Genomic DNA, 16014 nt, shown 5'->3' on the forward strand with positions numbered 1-16014 from the left:
TTTGGAGAGGTGTCTTTCCACTCGATGAGGACTTCCTTGAGCATGTCACCACGAAGATGTCTTTTTCGAGTATCAAGGACCTATTCAGGTTAGAGCCAAAGTGAACCTATCTCATCCAATTCTGGTAGACTTGTTTGAAACCTGAAATTTTTCCCCACATCTTTCTTAAGGTAAGGTATATGAAAGATTAGTTGGATTTTTGAAGTAGTTGACAGGCTCATCTTGTAAGCAATTGTTCCTATACGCTGAAATACCTTATAAGGCCCATAGAATTTTGGTGCTAGTTTCTGGCAGCCCTTTTCTTAGAGAGAGGGTTGGTTATAAGGTTGGAGTCACAGGAACACCTGGTCACCTACTTGAAATGACCTCTCTAAATAGTGTTGGTCTGCCAGTTGCTTAATTTTATTCTAATTTTGATGCAGATTATCTTTGAGATGAGCAACCATGGTGGCACGGTTCTACAGGAGTTGATCAACTACCCGTACTTTGGAAGATCCTGTGATATAAGAAGTTGGTGAAGGTGGGAGTTGACCATACATTGCCTCAAATGGCGTCATCTTGGTGGCTTCACAATAGTTAGTATTATACTACCATTCAGCTAAAGGCCATCATTGTACCCATTGATGTTGCTTATTTGAAGTGAAGCACCTCAGATAGGTCTCCAAACATTTGTTGATTGCTTCTGTTTGACCATCGGTTTGGGGATGAGAAGTTTTACTTGTTGGAGTTGCATGCCATGTAGCTTGAAAATTTCTTGTCAAAAATTGCTAATGAAAGTGGGGTCTCGATCAGACACAATGGAAGTCGGCATGCCATGTAGTTTGAAGATTTGGTCCATGAAAACTTGAGCCACCAATGTTGGGGTAAATGGGTGTGGTAGAGTGAAAAAATGAGCATATTTGGAAAGTCTGTCAATAACCACCATGATGATTGATTTGTTTCCTGACTTTGGGATACATATAATGAAATCCATGAAAACATATGTCTAAACGAAAGCAGGGAGTGGCAAGAGTTTTAAGGTTCTTTGTAGCTTGAGCATTTCCCCTTTGTTGCGTTGGCATATGTCACATTCAACTACAAAAGTAAGGATGTCATTCTTCATGTCAGTCTAATAGAAAAAGTGACATGCTCATGCATAAGTCTTCTAAAAGCCTGAATCTCCTACAACCGGAGAGGAGTGCATCTCTTCCAAGATTTAGGTTTTGAGTGTGGAGTTTGGGGATAACACTACTTGATCCTTATAATAAAGAACCTCATCCTTCCAAGAGTAGTCCTTTGAGGAATTAGGATATTCTCGTAATCTATAAATGGGTCGGGACAAAGAGGGGTGGGAGAACCATTCATGACGAGCTTCTTCAATCCAATCGACTATGGGTAGAGAGAGGGATAAAAAGGCGCCCTCATCCTCAAATTGGTGCAATAAGTCATCGTTTACTACATTGTCATGCCCCTTCTTATAAATAATCTCATAATAATATCCCAACATTTTTGCGAGTCATTTATTTTGTTGTGGCGACGATAGAAACTCTTTGAGGAAATATTTAAGGCTATGATGGTCAATGCATATTTGGAAATTATGCCCCAATAAGTATGGTCACCAAGTGTCTACTGCATGTAATATGGCCATCATTTCTTTCTCATATGTATATTGACCCAGATGCTTGCCACTGATTTGTTGACTTGTGAAAGTTAATGGTCTACCTTCCTGCATTAATACTGCACCAATTCTTGTACCTGAACCATCACATTCAATCACAAAAGGTTTTATAATCTAGTATGGCCAATAAAAAAGTGGTGCACATGGCCTATTTGAGAGCCAAGAAGGCCTTCTAAGCAACGCCAGTCCAAAGAAATAATTTTTTCTTGAAAATATTAGTGAGTGGTTGGGAAATGCGTCCATAATTGTTGAGAAATTTGCGATAGTATCCCATGAAACCCAAGAATCCCCTTAAACTCTTCAAAGTTTTTGGTTGGAGCAGTTGCAATACCTAGTTGACATGTTGAAGGTGAGTGTCCCATGCTATGTTGTAAATGAGAATATCATCAAAAAATATGAGGATGGATTTTCTGATATATGGTTTCATATGGTGGTTCATGAGGCTCTAAAAGGTGGACAGGGCATTACAAAGACCAAATGGCATGATGATGAATTCATAATGGCCTTCATGAGTTCGAAAGGTTGTATTGGGAATATCAACTTCCTTCATTTGTATTTGGTGATAGCCCGAGCGGAGGTCCAGGTTGGTAAAAAATTTGGCACCATGCAGTTCATCAAGCAGATCATCAACTAATAGTATAAGAAATTTTTCCTTGATACTAAGTTTGTTAAGGGCCCTAAAGTGAGACATGCACCATTCACTATCTTTTTTAGAACCATGACCGTAAGAGATGAATAAGGGTTGGTGTTGGGAAGAATAACACCAGCTTTGAGGAGTTCCTTGATGATTTTTTCAATTTCATTGTTTTGTGCAAAAGGATATCAACGGGGGTGGACATTTGGTGGTTGGATACTCGGGACCAAAGGGATGCTATGATCATGTTCACCCCTAGAGTGTGGGATTTCCTTAGTTTTTACAAAGACCCGATGGTGGCGATCTAATACTTGTTGCATATCGGGATGAATGTGAGGAGGAGTGGATTCAATGGCAGTGATGGTATTAAATTATGCTACTATACCATGATTACCCCTTTTTAAACGATTATTCATTCGATGCAAGCTGATGATAGTAGGAGCACCTGCCTAGAGTCTCCTCAGTGTATTAGTGTGGTCGTTTTGATTAAAGATCATATATAGCTCTTGGAAGTCCATTGTGATTGGGCCTAGTGTTTGGAGCCATTGAGCACCAAGGAAAATGTCACAATCACCAAGTTCAATGGAAAACATGTGGGTTTTGAGGTGATAATATCCCATTTGAAGCTTAATATTTTCATAGTGTACTTCACTTTTCATGGTCCCCCCATCAACGATAAGGACTTGGAAATTAGATACCACTCTGACAAAACAATGAACGAATTTCTCTACTCCCTTATGGAAAAATTTGTGTGCTGCCACTATAAATCAATATCACTACTTGTCGATGTTTAAGAAAACCTTGGATTTTGAGAGTATGAGCAGAAGAAATGTTCGGTAGTGCATTGAGTGAGATAACTGGCTCATCTGGAGCAGTTGTAGTATCAGTGTCCAATGTTGTTAGGGGTTCACCCTCTTCCTCCTTAGACGCTTTAGTGGATGGAGCTTCATCAACAAAGCTATTTTCAGTGGCATTGATTTGAAAGAATTTTGGTTCCTTGCATTTATGTCCCGGGGAGTATTTGTCATCACAATAGTAGCATATTCCTTGTTTCCTTCTTTCGATCATTTCTGTTGGCGACACTTTTTGAACCTTAAGTGTTTAGGTGGGGCCAATAGGGGATGTTATCCCAATTGTAGTTAATAATTTTTTAAAGTGCTGACAGTTTCAGTGTCAGTGTCGATTTGTAATAAATAGGGTTAAAACACTGACAGTAAGAATATCAACGTTATTATAAGTTTGTAAAATAAAAATATTGCACTGAAATTAAGAGTAGCAACACATTTAGTAAAAAGAGTAAGTTAAAAATCTCTAATAAACTAGAGGATCAACACCAAAGGGAAAAGTTCAAAGTCTTAAGTCCAAATAATGCATTGATGGAGCACACGTCAGCATATGAGCAATAATTTATCAAGCAAGTATTGATGAGTCAAATAGTGAGGTCACGTGATATGTTTATGGGTTTTGCTGTCGAGAGGTAATATTCGGTCAAAGGGCCTTGATTGCACGTTAAAGATTTTTTGAAATTATCTATCAGATTCATTATAATGTTGTACCTGTTACCACACCCGGAAATAATTTTCTGCATATGGTAAGACCCATAAAACACAGAATTGAAATGTTGTATTTTTACGCCAAATGAGGACGGGTTGTTAATTTTCCCAGGAACCCTGGATCGAATTGCAATCCCACTTATGGTGCTATTGTTTGACGATGAGTAACTATGGGAAGACACATAAAATTAGACAGAGGCGAGCCTAAAGCACCTGATTTGCTCGAAGTTTATCCAGAGATTCAACAACATTTTTAGGAAGCAAGTTGGGAACGATTTTTCTCTCATTGTGCAACCTATCATGATGGAGTTTCCAGAGCTTTTGCAGAGGGATTCAATGGTCAACAGGTTAGTGTTTGGGGAATCTCATTTCCTGTCACTAATTACTTAATCGTTGAAGTCATGGACCTACCTGTAGATGGAGAAAGAGCCTTCAAGAGTCATGATTTGGATGGAATTGATGTGCCATTTTTCCTGAAAGATGAGTTTAAGGAGATGAGTTGGAATTCAAGAGTTTAGAGGTCCTGGTTTAAGAACAAGTGGCATTGTATTCTACGAATTACCTAATCTTATTTCACATGTGAAGGAAACTACAAGTAGGTGAATCTCTACCATTTTCGGTGCCTAGCTCACATAGCATATCAGTTAAGGATAAACACTCACTATTTTATGTTAGAAAGTATGAAACATATGTTTGCTAGGGTTAGATCAAGACCAAATGCATCTACCCATTTTATATATCATAAAGGTTTGATTAAGTTGTTAATTGAGAGATCTTTGAGAAAGGATGGGAGGACTTGGGAACATTACAAAACAAAAAAAATCAAGTTTTACACTACTAAACGAAGCAAATATGACAACTAACTAGGGATTTTGGGAGAGAAAGGTATGGAAAAACTTGTAGATTTACATTCCTTGATGGATCATCCAAACTTGTAACATGGAGGAGTAGAACAACGAATAGCTAGATCCAAACAACCTCCACAAAAGTCAAGGAAGATCACCTCCCTATTATAATGGAAAAATTGTAAATCTAAGTACAAAACAAAGTAGAAAGTCTCCTAGATATCCTTGATTGAATCAATAAAAGTAAGGCATAAAAAGTGATATTAAATCAATTACAAGCAAATATAAGGGGACAGAAAGAGCATTTTATTACAATTATAAAAGATTACAATGGTGAATCTATGCCTTGTTATGATGAGATGACGATATGGTGTGGGAAGAAATGAGATTTATTACAATTGTGAAATATTACAATGGTAGATGTATACCTTGATACAATGAGATGTCTCTAAGTCCTTTCTCATTGCGTTTCATTCCTCTTTAGGATCTCTATAATATAATGGTTTTTAAGACTTCCTCCCAGTTGGGACTCAGAAATGTCATATTTTCATCCACCTTTTTCCTTACATTTCATCATCCCATTAACCTATTATCATATCACTTTCCTACATACACTTGGGTTTCACCTTCTTATTTTCCATTTTATTCATTTTTGTATTTTAAGTGAATTTATGATTAATTATTAGAAAATGTACATACTTTTATATATCTCAAGAATATGTGAGTTTTGTGATGTGTAGGAAATATGTGAAGAATTAATATCTCCTCCACCATATCAAGGAGATAATTATGCAAGCCTTTTTCTATGGAGAAAATCATGGAGGCATATCTTTTCTATGGAGAAAATCATGGAAGCATATCTTATCCTAAGGAGAAAATCATGAAGACATATCTTATCCAAGATATGAGAGAGATTTGTGGGATCATGTTTGAGAGATTTGTGCGATTATATCTTGTAATAATGGGAAACTAGTTGAGAGTGCTTGAGAGAATATTTGATATGTAATTATGGAAAGGTTATCTTCCTCATGTATATAAGAGAGTGCTCTCTCTTCATTGGAAGAAGGAATAATAGAGAATGGAGATTAACTTTGATTCTTTCATGATTTGTAATTTAGTTATTGTAATATAATTTGACATAGTTTTATTGTTATGAGCTCATATATGTTGTTTGCCATTCACTTCTTCACATGTTGTATTTATTTTCCTTTATGCAATTTCATGCTTTCCTAGTTAGTGTTCCAATGCTTTAATTTGATTTCAGTAATTTAGATTAGATTAGATTAGATTAGTTCCACTTCAGTCCTGCATATATAGTGCATGTGTCTCGTAAGTCTACGGACCTCGGATTGATAAATTAAATAGTTGGGTAAGTACTACAACGGAATTAAACGAACATAGTTTCACCCAACATTTTGGCGCCGTTGCCGGGGAGGCACGATGGATTGAAGTTTAGTTTGATTTTTTTTATGCAAGTGTGTTTAGACATGTTCCTAACTCCGAGGTGTTAAGGCGGTAAGACGTGGGGAACAACCTACGCATCACATTCGAGATACCGTAATGGGCTCGACCTCTTATGGATCAGGGCATGTAGGGTGTGTTTACATTTATGCAAGTGTGAATTTTGATTTCTGCAAGTGTGTTTGATTTTCGCAACTGTGAAGAGTGTTTGATGAATTCATGGCTCATGGTTACAATTGAAGCATTCGATTACTCAATTAATGAGCAATCCTTGTAAGAGGGTTTAATTGAGTATTGAATTCAAGATTATTTCTGTGGTCCTTTTGTTTTTAATTCAATTGTTAGTGTGCTGATTTTTATTTGCTTTTCTCTTTCAACATGGTTTTATAATGAGTGTCAGCTTGGAACTACTCACTCAGATCCTTGTAGAAGTCGGAATCTTCTCTTCCCTGGAAAAGGAGATCTTGACAAAAATTGAAAGTTCAACTACTCCCTAAGAAATATCAACATCTGAAGAATCTTGCGTATCTGATGGCGAACAGTCATTAGAACAAGAGATCGAGGAAGAAGAGCAGCAGATCGGAGAAGAAGAACAGGAGTTACAGCGTTATCTGAGTGAGAGAAACTGTGCATATCAAAGCTTCATCGAACAATGGTTCCAGGTAAGTATTAGATTAGATTCATCTTTTTATTTTTTAGTTGATTTGCAGTTACAGCAACTAGACTCATTCACTGTCAAATATTTTCATCCATCATTCGAAAACTTGCTACTGAATCTATTGTTGTTACTGCTGCGTGAATGGTTTCATTGGAAGTTTAACTACACGTAACTAATTTGTAAATTCTAATTAGTATAGAGTAGGTAGGCTTTTAGATTTAGCTTTTGCTTTCATTTTCAGTTCTGCTTTTACCTAGAATAAGTATGCTCTCCTCCTGCGTCTTTGTACGATCTCGAGGATCAGAAAATAGGTTTCAGTTTTGCTTAGAATAAGTATGCTCTCCTCCTGCGTCTTTGTACGATCTTGAGGATCAGAAAATAGGGATGATTTAGGCAACCAATTTCAGGAATAAATAAATGTTTTGCAATATGCTTCATCAAAAATATCTTTCAATATGCAAATTTTTGTGTCCATTTGTTAAAAAGAAAATTTAAAACTAACCATTTTTGTTTTTAAAGATAGGATTAATTTCATTTTCTAGACTGTTAATAATAAAAATAACAAAAATAATAATAATAATAATAAAAAAAAAAAAAACAGTCAACCAGCGCACTCATGTATGGTTTCACACGGGTTATAGCTTGATAGTTGGAAGCTCTAAATCGGCGATGAACATTCTTGTCATCTAGGATTTGAATCTCAAATGTAAAATATTTCTTCAGATTCTTGACAATCATCACCAAAAATGGCAGTTTAATACCAAGTGTCGCAGCAAGATCTGTAGGGCATGTGATGTTCACATTTGGGCCAACAATTTCCAGAACATCGGACTGAATCTTGTAACCATTTAATCTGTCCATTTACAACTTCTTTGTCCCATATTTGCAATGGTTTGCTCCCAAGGCTGTAGAGGATTGAAAGAAAACCGGACTGGAAAGTATTCTTGAATATCTTGACAATCAGCTTCCTGAGAATCGTGTCCTGATCAATTGATCTGCGTGAAAATTTTCATTCTGAGAAAAAGGACTTCTAATTGATGAATTCGTCCCCAGATGTCACAGGACTCTCACTGAGAAAATCTTGATCTTCTACCACTATCACTTCACACATGTTCTACATATAAATTAATAACCTATTGAAATTTTAATCCCTGCCGCCACCATCACGCATGTAGTCATTATTCATAACTCGGATCAGTGCTTTCTCATCATTTGATCAATCTATATCTTGAGTTACTCCCTTGCTATTAAATAATTCAAAGAAACAACATTTTGACTTGACGACCACGCTTCACTTGCACTTTCAAATCCAAACATTAGAAGATATTGTCTCTAAGTTGACTTTCATTTGCAGCTTCAGCTGATCTTGTTCAGGTTTTCGCTGATTCTGATTAGTCAAGTCACAGGCTTGGCAAAGCCAATTGAATTTTGTTGGATTTGACAGGCCATCCATACGCAATCCCTGCAAACGTCAGTTTTCAAAAGCGGTTTGTGATCAAACCAGGACAAATTTAGAAAAAAGAAGACATGGGTTTTTTCCCTAATAGAATGAATTATAAAACCCAGAAATTGTTTGCTTGAATTCCTAACGGTTTGAGAGGGAATCGCGATTCTTCGAGACCCTGTTTTGGTAACTGCGTAAAAAACGGTTTTCAAATCAATGTACAGAGAATTAGGGGTGGTCGATTGTTGATGGTTTTATAGCAATTTTTCAACATCTGGTGGATCTGCTGACATTATTTTCTCTCCATCTACCCATAAATCATAATAAGAACCTGACTGAGAGGCAAGAAGAGCAGTTTGAATATTTCGTGTCTCAAATTCGATCCTGCAGTTTTAGCTCTTTTGTGTAGAGATGGCTGCCTGCACAGCCTCTACATTTTTCTCATGCACTCAATTTCACGCTGCTCTGGGGCCTCCCAGGCAAGTACAGGCCTTCAAACGACGGTTTCTTGGAATGCCCGCAAGACACTCCAGTGTAAAACCAGAAAGAATGCGCTTTGCCCCTCAACTGTTGTTAGTGCAATCAACTCCGTTCCTTTGCTACCAAAATTTATGGAGCTTATTGGCCTCGGCTATGCACTATGGTTTACCTACCGCTATCTGCTTTTTAAGGAAAGCAGGAAGGAACTAGCGACTGATGTCGAGGAGCTTAAACAAAAAAATTACTGGATCCAAAGATGATTGATTTTATGAACAAGCAGCAAGCCCAAGTATAAGTTTTCTGCCTTCAGAGGGTATTTTTTTTTTTTGTCATTACATGATGCAGTAATTAAAGTTGCAGGTTTGCTCTCAAATGTATTGCGTGGTTTGATGGATTACTATGGCAAGTTTTTAAAACTTTCATCATTACCTGAAACAAATATTTGGCTCTTCTGCTGTATTCCTCGATGACATGCCAAGTGCCATAAAATTCTCCGAGGTCGTGTTAGCATTTTCTCAGATATTATTGTTGTCATCCATATCTTTTGATATTATCTTGGAAAAAAAGATGATGTCTTAGATATTTAGAGTCTTATTGTCTTTGGCCAATCACATTGATTGATATGTTGAAAATAAGAAATTGCTTTGCCATTTGTAAAAAAAAAGAAGAGTAGCAACTTTTTCTGCAGTTTCCTGCGCAAATAATCTTTTCTCGTCAAATATGGTGCTGCAGGAGCTAGAACATTTCTATTCAAGTCACCACATGCTCCAAGTATGGATCCCATATTTCTGATGATGGTACTCATAACTGTCTTCCGATCCTTCTTAAGCACGCCATGAAGTTGAAATGTCTGTCTTGTCGTAAGTCGAAGAGTTCCAATCCCAAACTCATCTGCAAGATCATCCATTACCAAGTAGAGTCTCTATGGAACTTTCCCTGTCGGGTTCTTCGTTCGAAGCATGAACTGATAAGACTTGCCTCCTTTAAAGCGCTCATCTCTGTTGTCTTGCTGATAGCTTCCATGAAATTTAATCAGCTGTGTTGCAGCCTCATTGATATTTGGTGCTTCTGTCTGTAACTCTTCATTCAAAGGATACCGTAAATAGTTACTCTGTTCCTTAATAATTTCAACCTTGCTGCGCTTAGTCTATGGTGTTGCAGGAGGCATTTGGGTGGCGTGTTTTTTTCTTTACGCCCTGTAAAAAATAAATAACATAAATAAAATAACATACATAAAAAAACAAACAATCAACAAAAACTTTGCCCTCATTCCTTCCTAAACTCACTACTTGTTCCCTCAGACATACAAAAGCCTTTTCAAATGTTTTAAATGAATTTTCCTGCAAGCCACTAAAAACATTTTGAAAAAGTATTGCACAATCAATAAGTACATTGCATGGGGACATGCAATATTTCTAAGTTGGGGGGAAATAAAAGTATGTTGGATATTTTTGTGAATTTTTGGGCAAGAGTTAGGACGCACATACTAACAAGTGAAATGAGCTTGGTGTTATGTGTAGGTCAACGAGAAGCTTATGCAGAAAGCTCAACATTCCAATGCAACACCCTTTTCATCCACAATTAGTGTAACTTCGAAAAATAATTAAAAAAAAATGGACATTTTGTAAATTCTTGAAATGCGCTAATTTGTTTTTGAGTCACTTCATACAGGAATGATCGATGGAGATGGCACACGAAGATGACAATTTTTATGCAGGAATGGTGCTAAGTTTTTCAGAGTATGCAAAGTGATTTTTCGAAATCACAATGAAACATGCATCATTGGACGCTTGAAGGAACAAATTCTTCACTGCACATATCATGACATTTTCCACTACACACCTTTTGCGTCATGATTACTTCCCTTTTTCCTTCCAAACGCCTAGACCATCCTTGTGTTGCAGCCCATCTTCCATTTCCTTATCTTTCACAACTTCATGCACGCCTATTTTTCTGAATCGCATACATCCATTTATCCTTTTTAGTTTTGCCTTCTAGTTTTCCTTTTGAATAAAACTCATTCCCTTTCCATGATCACATTACCTTGATTTCCTAGCCATGCTGATCCACACTGCTTGTCCGTGAGTTCTTTCCATTTATAGTCCTACCAAATCTTTTTGTACAAACTCACGTTGACTGATGTGGGATTCCTTAAGGCCCACCTTTCAACAAGTCTTGCCCCATCGACATCAGCACCTTATCTGGGAAATAGACTAGAGTTCATTTTGAGTACCTAGAGGCTTGCATGCCTTAATGGCAAGTTCTCTTGCTGGAGATCATGGGAATACATCAATGTCCCTTGACCTTCAGATCTTGCAAGTGGCTCGACCTCGACACATCCATTCGCACTTCGCAAGATGTACTCTAGTACCTTGGCACTCATTGACATCAATGGTGAGTTGCCTCGCATTGGTTAACGACATACATCAATGGCCGGTAATCCAATGATTTCTATTCATGCTCGACATCGACACATTCATTCGCATGTTTAGAATTGTACCATCGGGTTTGTAGCGGGTGAAGACTATACACTTTTCCATGACTCCCTCAGCAGTTACAGCAGTATGCATTCTGATCTATGAGAGTACCACAGTACCACTTTCAGCTTTTATCTTTTCCATGATTCAGCATCAACAGTTCAGATTCCTTCATTTCCCAGGATCCAGTTACATCAGTCACATTTTCCTGATCCAGCAATAGCAGCAGCTACATTCCTATTGCATACTTCATCATTCTTGGGTAAGTAGAGGTATGTTGTTTTCTAATCTTTAATCATGCAATTCCTTATATGCTAACTTGAATATTTTGGAAAATTCCCTCACCATGCTACATTTCCTTTCATGCGCCATGTTAAGTTGCATGCGGACATGCAACCAATTCAGTTGAGGGGGGGAGAACTACATTCACTACATATTCACTTCCATGATTCCACTTCTTCACCACTATCACTCCATTTACCATTCACCAACATTTATTTTCCAATGATACTTTGTTGCACTTTGTTTCATACGCAATATTGGCATGCTTCATTAATATTACAAAAGGGCTTTCTTATGCACATTATGATTTCCAGTGAGTGTTTACATTATTGAAGAAAAGAGAACAGAAAATGAAATGAATGTTGTTAACACAAGAACCAACATTCTTTGTATTCATGGTTGTCACACAAGAACCAACCATATTCATGGTTGTCACACAAGAACCAACCATAAGAAAATGTAAATTATTACCAATGTCTCTCACATATCCTGGAAACATTTAAGACATCATCATGTAAAGCCAAAGTTCAATATGCCAAATGTTCTTAAAAGATACCCATGCATGGTTGCATGAGGACATGCAACAAGTTCAGTTGGGGAGGATGTTGGGATTCAGAAATGTCATATTTTCATCCACCTTTTTCCTTACATTTCATCATCCCATTAACCTGTTATCATATCACTTTCCTACATACACTTGGGTTTCACCTTCTTATTTTCCATTTTATTCATTTTTGTATTTTAAGTGAATTTATGATTAATTATTAGAAAATGTACATATTTTTATATATCTCAAGAATATGTGAGTTTTGTGATGTGTAGGAAATATGTGAAGAATTAATATCTCCTCCACCATATCAAGGAGATAATTATGCAAGCCTTTTTCTATGGAGAAAATCATGGAGGCATATCTTTTCTATGGAGAAAATCATGGAAGCATATCTTATCCTAAGGAGAAAATCATGAAGACATATCTTATCCAAGATATGAGAGAGATTTGTGGGATCATGTTTGAGAGATTTGTGCGATTATATCTTGTAATAATGGGAAACTAGTTGAGAGTGCTTGAGAGAATATTTGATATGTAATTATGGAAAGGTTATCTTCCTCATGTATATAAGAGAGTGCTCTCTCTTCATTGGAAGAAGGAATAATAGAGAATGGAGATTAACTTTGATTCTTTCATGATTTGTAATTTAGTTATTGTAATATAATTTGACATAGTTTTATTGTTATGAGCTCATATCTGTTGTTTGCCATTCACTTCTTCACATGTTGTATTTATTTTCCTTTATGCAATTTCATGCTTTCCTAGTTAGTGTTCCAATGCTTTAATTTGATTTCAGTAATTTAGATTAGATTAGATTAGATTAGTTCCACTTCAGTCCTGCATATATAGTGCATGTGTCTCGTAAGTCTACGGACCTCAGATTGATAAATTAAATAGTTGGGTAAGTACTACAACGGAATTAAACGAACATAGTTTCACCCAACACTCCCAATCCTCAATGTGGAAATTACACAAGTAGAGGCAAAGGTGAAATTTGGTCATTCTTTTGCACAAAATCAAACCATCATAAGTTCACCAAAATGCACAACCAAATATCCACCCAAAATATAGATCCAAATCCTATATCAATCTAAGATATGTGACCCCATGTGATAGAAGCCTTTTTATAGGATTATTGGTCCTTCCTAGGGTTTTTGCATGAATAACAAGATGTGTTCTAAATATTTCTTGAAATATTCATGCTTTGGGTGCTCCACAATTTATTAAATCTGACCAAATCAACTTAAGAGCATGATGTTATCAAGTTTGACACTATCAATAGAGCAACACTAAAAATGGCCCATTACAAGTGTTTATAGAGCTTCTTTAGGGAGATATAAGCAATATTCATCATGACCATAAAAAAGTGATAGATTTTGCACAGTCATGGGACATTTTGGTAACTATGTTCTAAATAGACCATGTGCCAATGCATTCCAAGAGTGAGACTACTTAATACATGTAAGATAAAGTTCGTTATTAAGAATAAGAATTGTTGAGGTTGTCTAGAACTTCTCCCTTCATGTGTAGTGACATGGTATATTGTAAATCAATGCCCTACACTTATATGTGGTTTGGAAGAGGCTAGATATGAATTGCCATGATCTTATGTAGTTGGATATCCATTAATATAATGCATGCCTAATAAGTTTTACATTTTTTGTGTTTAACATATACAATAAATTCTTCCTTAGTCATTAAGTCCATGATCTCCCCACATGTCACTTGAATCATTCACACTTCCATTTTACTCTTGTCCCAACAATATCACTACCAAAACAACTAAATTATGCCTCACATAAGATTAGTGATTAAAACAACTACCAAGAGAACTCATCTCTCCTCTCCCATCTTAACAACTAGTCCTTAAAAAGCTCATTAAAACAACTCATTTGTGTTCTCAATAGTACTACTAGTCAATGTGGTTGCTATTATCTTTTATATATGCTCCTCTTAAATCAAGATCCTCACTTGTCCTTTCCATAACACACATAAATAAAACTAAGCATGTGATGTTCAACAAACACATATAGTTAAGATTAATTAAATATTAATCTTAAATTGGAAATATTAAGGCATATCTTTTTGCATTTTGTTTTATCAGATAAAGTATAGATGGGATGTATAATCCAATGGTCTAAACTAAAATAAAATAAAAATTAAAATCTCTAACACAAAAATGGATAATAATAATAATAATACTATTATAATAATAAAATAAGTCAACATAAATCCATGTTAACTTTGATGTTTTAAGTGTTAAGAGTTTTACACTTTATTTTATTTTGAATCTTTCTTTAATACTTATTAGGTTCAAAGTTAATATGGTTCTACTATTGTAAATTTACACATTATGAAAAATTACGATTTGTAACTAATAGCAAGGTTATGCGAGTAAAAATCTGCATCTAACCCCATTCACATCGCATAGAAAACTACTTTTCCCCACCCCAAAAAAATTGCTTTAATTATGAGGTGCTCTATAACGAAGTATGGGGGTTATATTATAGTGATGTTGTAGTGGTGCAAATGTTTGTTTGTAAACATTTACATGTCGACTAGATTAAAAAATAATAAAAATATTAAAAGTATGGAGGAGATGTAGTAGTGTCTCTAAACTAGTGTAAACATCTAAATGTTGGCTCAATTAATCATAAAATGTTAAAAGTAATAAAAGTAATTAACATTAATTTGTTATATTGTAATTTTGTTTTTATTAATAAAATTATGAACAAATTTCTAGATAACAAAAAAATCATAATATACATACCAACCGAGATGCATCTTAGCTCTAGATCTACCAAGCACTGAGAGGGATCAATTCTATTTTCACTCTAAAAATATTTGCATCTCAATAGATTTGATCCCTCAGTACTTGGTAGATCCGGAATTAAGATGGATCTAGGCTGGTATATATATATATATATATATATATATATATATATATATATATATATCTGGCTGCGTCAAAATGTTTACATAACATAACAGGACAAGACATTACAACATCTATAACATATTGGGCTCAAGAGCGCCTCTTAGCACAATCACATTAAAATATATATTAGTAGTTATGAATTAAGATCCATTTTACTAGATAGATTAAAATAATGATTTCATAATCATATTTAAATTTAATTAATAAGCACATACAAACTTAATGCTTACAATATAACAAGATTCTTAACCATGGATATTCATCCCCACTTTACAATGGATATTATTAGCTTGTAAATAAGTTTTGTTACAATACCATGGGACAATACTAAGACTTATCAATACCACATGCCTAAAAACCATAACTCATTTTATAATCAAAATATTTTATTTTAATTTTATTTTATCACATTTTTTTAATTAAATTTAAAAGCAAAAACGTGATAGTTATTTTTGAGACATATCTAAACCCTCTATCCTCACTACTACTAAAAATATTATGTAGATATTCCATAAATATTAATTTAAAGTTTTAATAACATTTAAAATAAAAATATTCTTATATATAGAGATGTGAAATTTACATTATATAAATAATGTTATTAAGAACCAATATAGAGCCATCTAAAACAAGGATCTATCAAGTGAGGAGAGGAATCCAATTTCTCGAAGTGCAAATCTTTCTTCAAATTTTGCATTAAAAAGAAGATTGCATCTTGAAAGATTTGATCCCTCTTGGTGCTAGATAAATCTAGAATTAAGATGGATCTATGCTAGTCTCTATGAAACAATTGATGTACTAAATTTCAGGAGTTTTTATATTTTAATCTAAACATCAATTTATGACCCTCTTATAGTTGTTTTTAGTAATTTCAATAAAAAAGTACATGAAATAACACACACACAAAAGTTAGGTTTCTAGGAAATGCCATGAGTACCAATATAATTGTCCTTCACAACCTCCCCCTAAGGTTTTGAATAACAAACTTTTGATGTCATCTGTCATTATCTTAGAAATATATACACCCTTGAGTAT

General features: G+C 35.2%; 1 pseudogene; it reads left to right on the top strand.

Moving 5' to 3' along the window:
- The first annotated feature begins 8585 nt into the window (after positions 1-8585).
- LOC149246494 (protein CURVATURE THYLAKOID 1C, chloroplastic-like) lies at positions 8586-9011 on the top strand (annotated as a pseudogene).
- The last annotated feature ends 7003 nt before the right edge of the window (positions 9012-16014 follow it).

This window comes from Pinus tabuliformis, chromosome 7 (assembly GCF_031772625.1).
Source record: "Pinus tabuliformis cultivar Carrire ecotype Pingquan chromosome 7, CPIR1, whole genome shotgun sequence".
NCBI lineage: Eukaryota > Viridiplantae > Streptophyta > Pinopsida > Pinales > Pinaceae > Pinus > Pinus tabuliformis.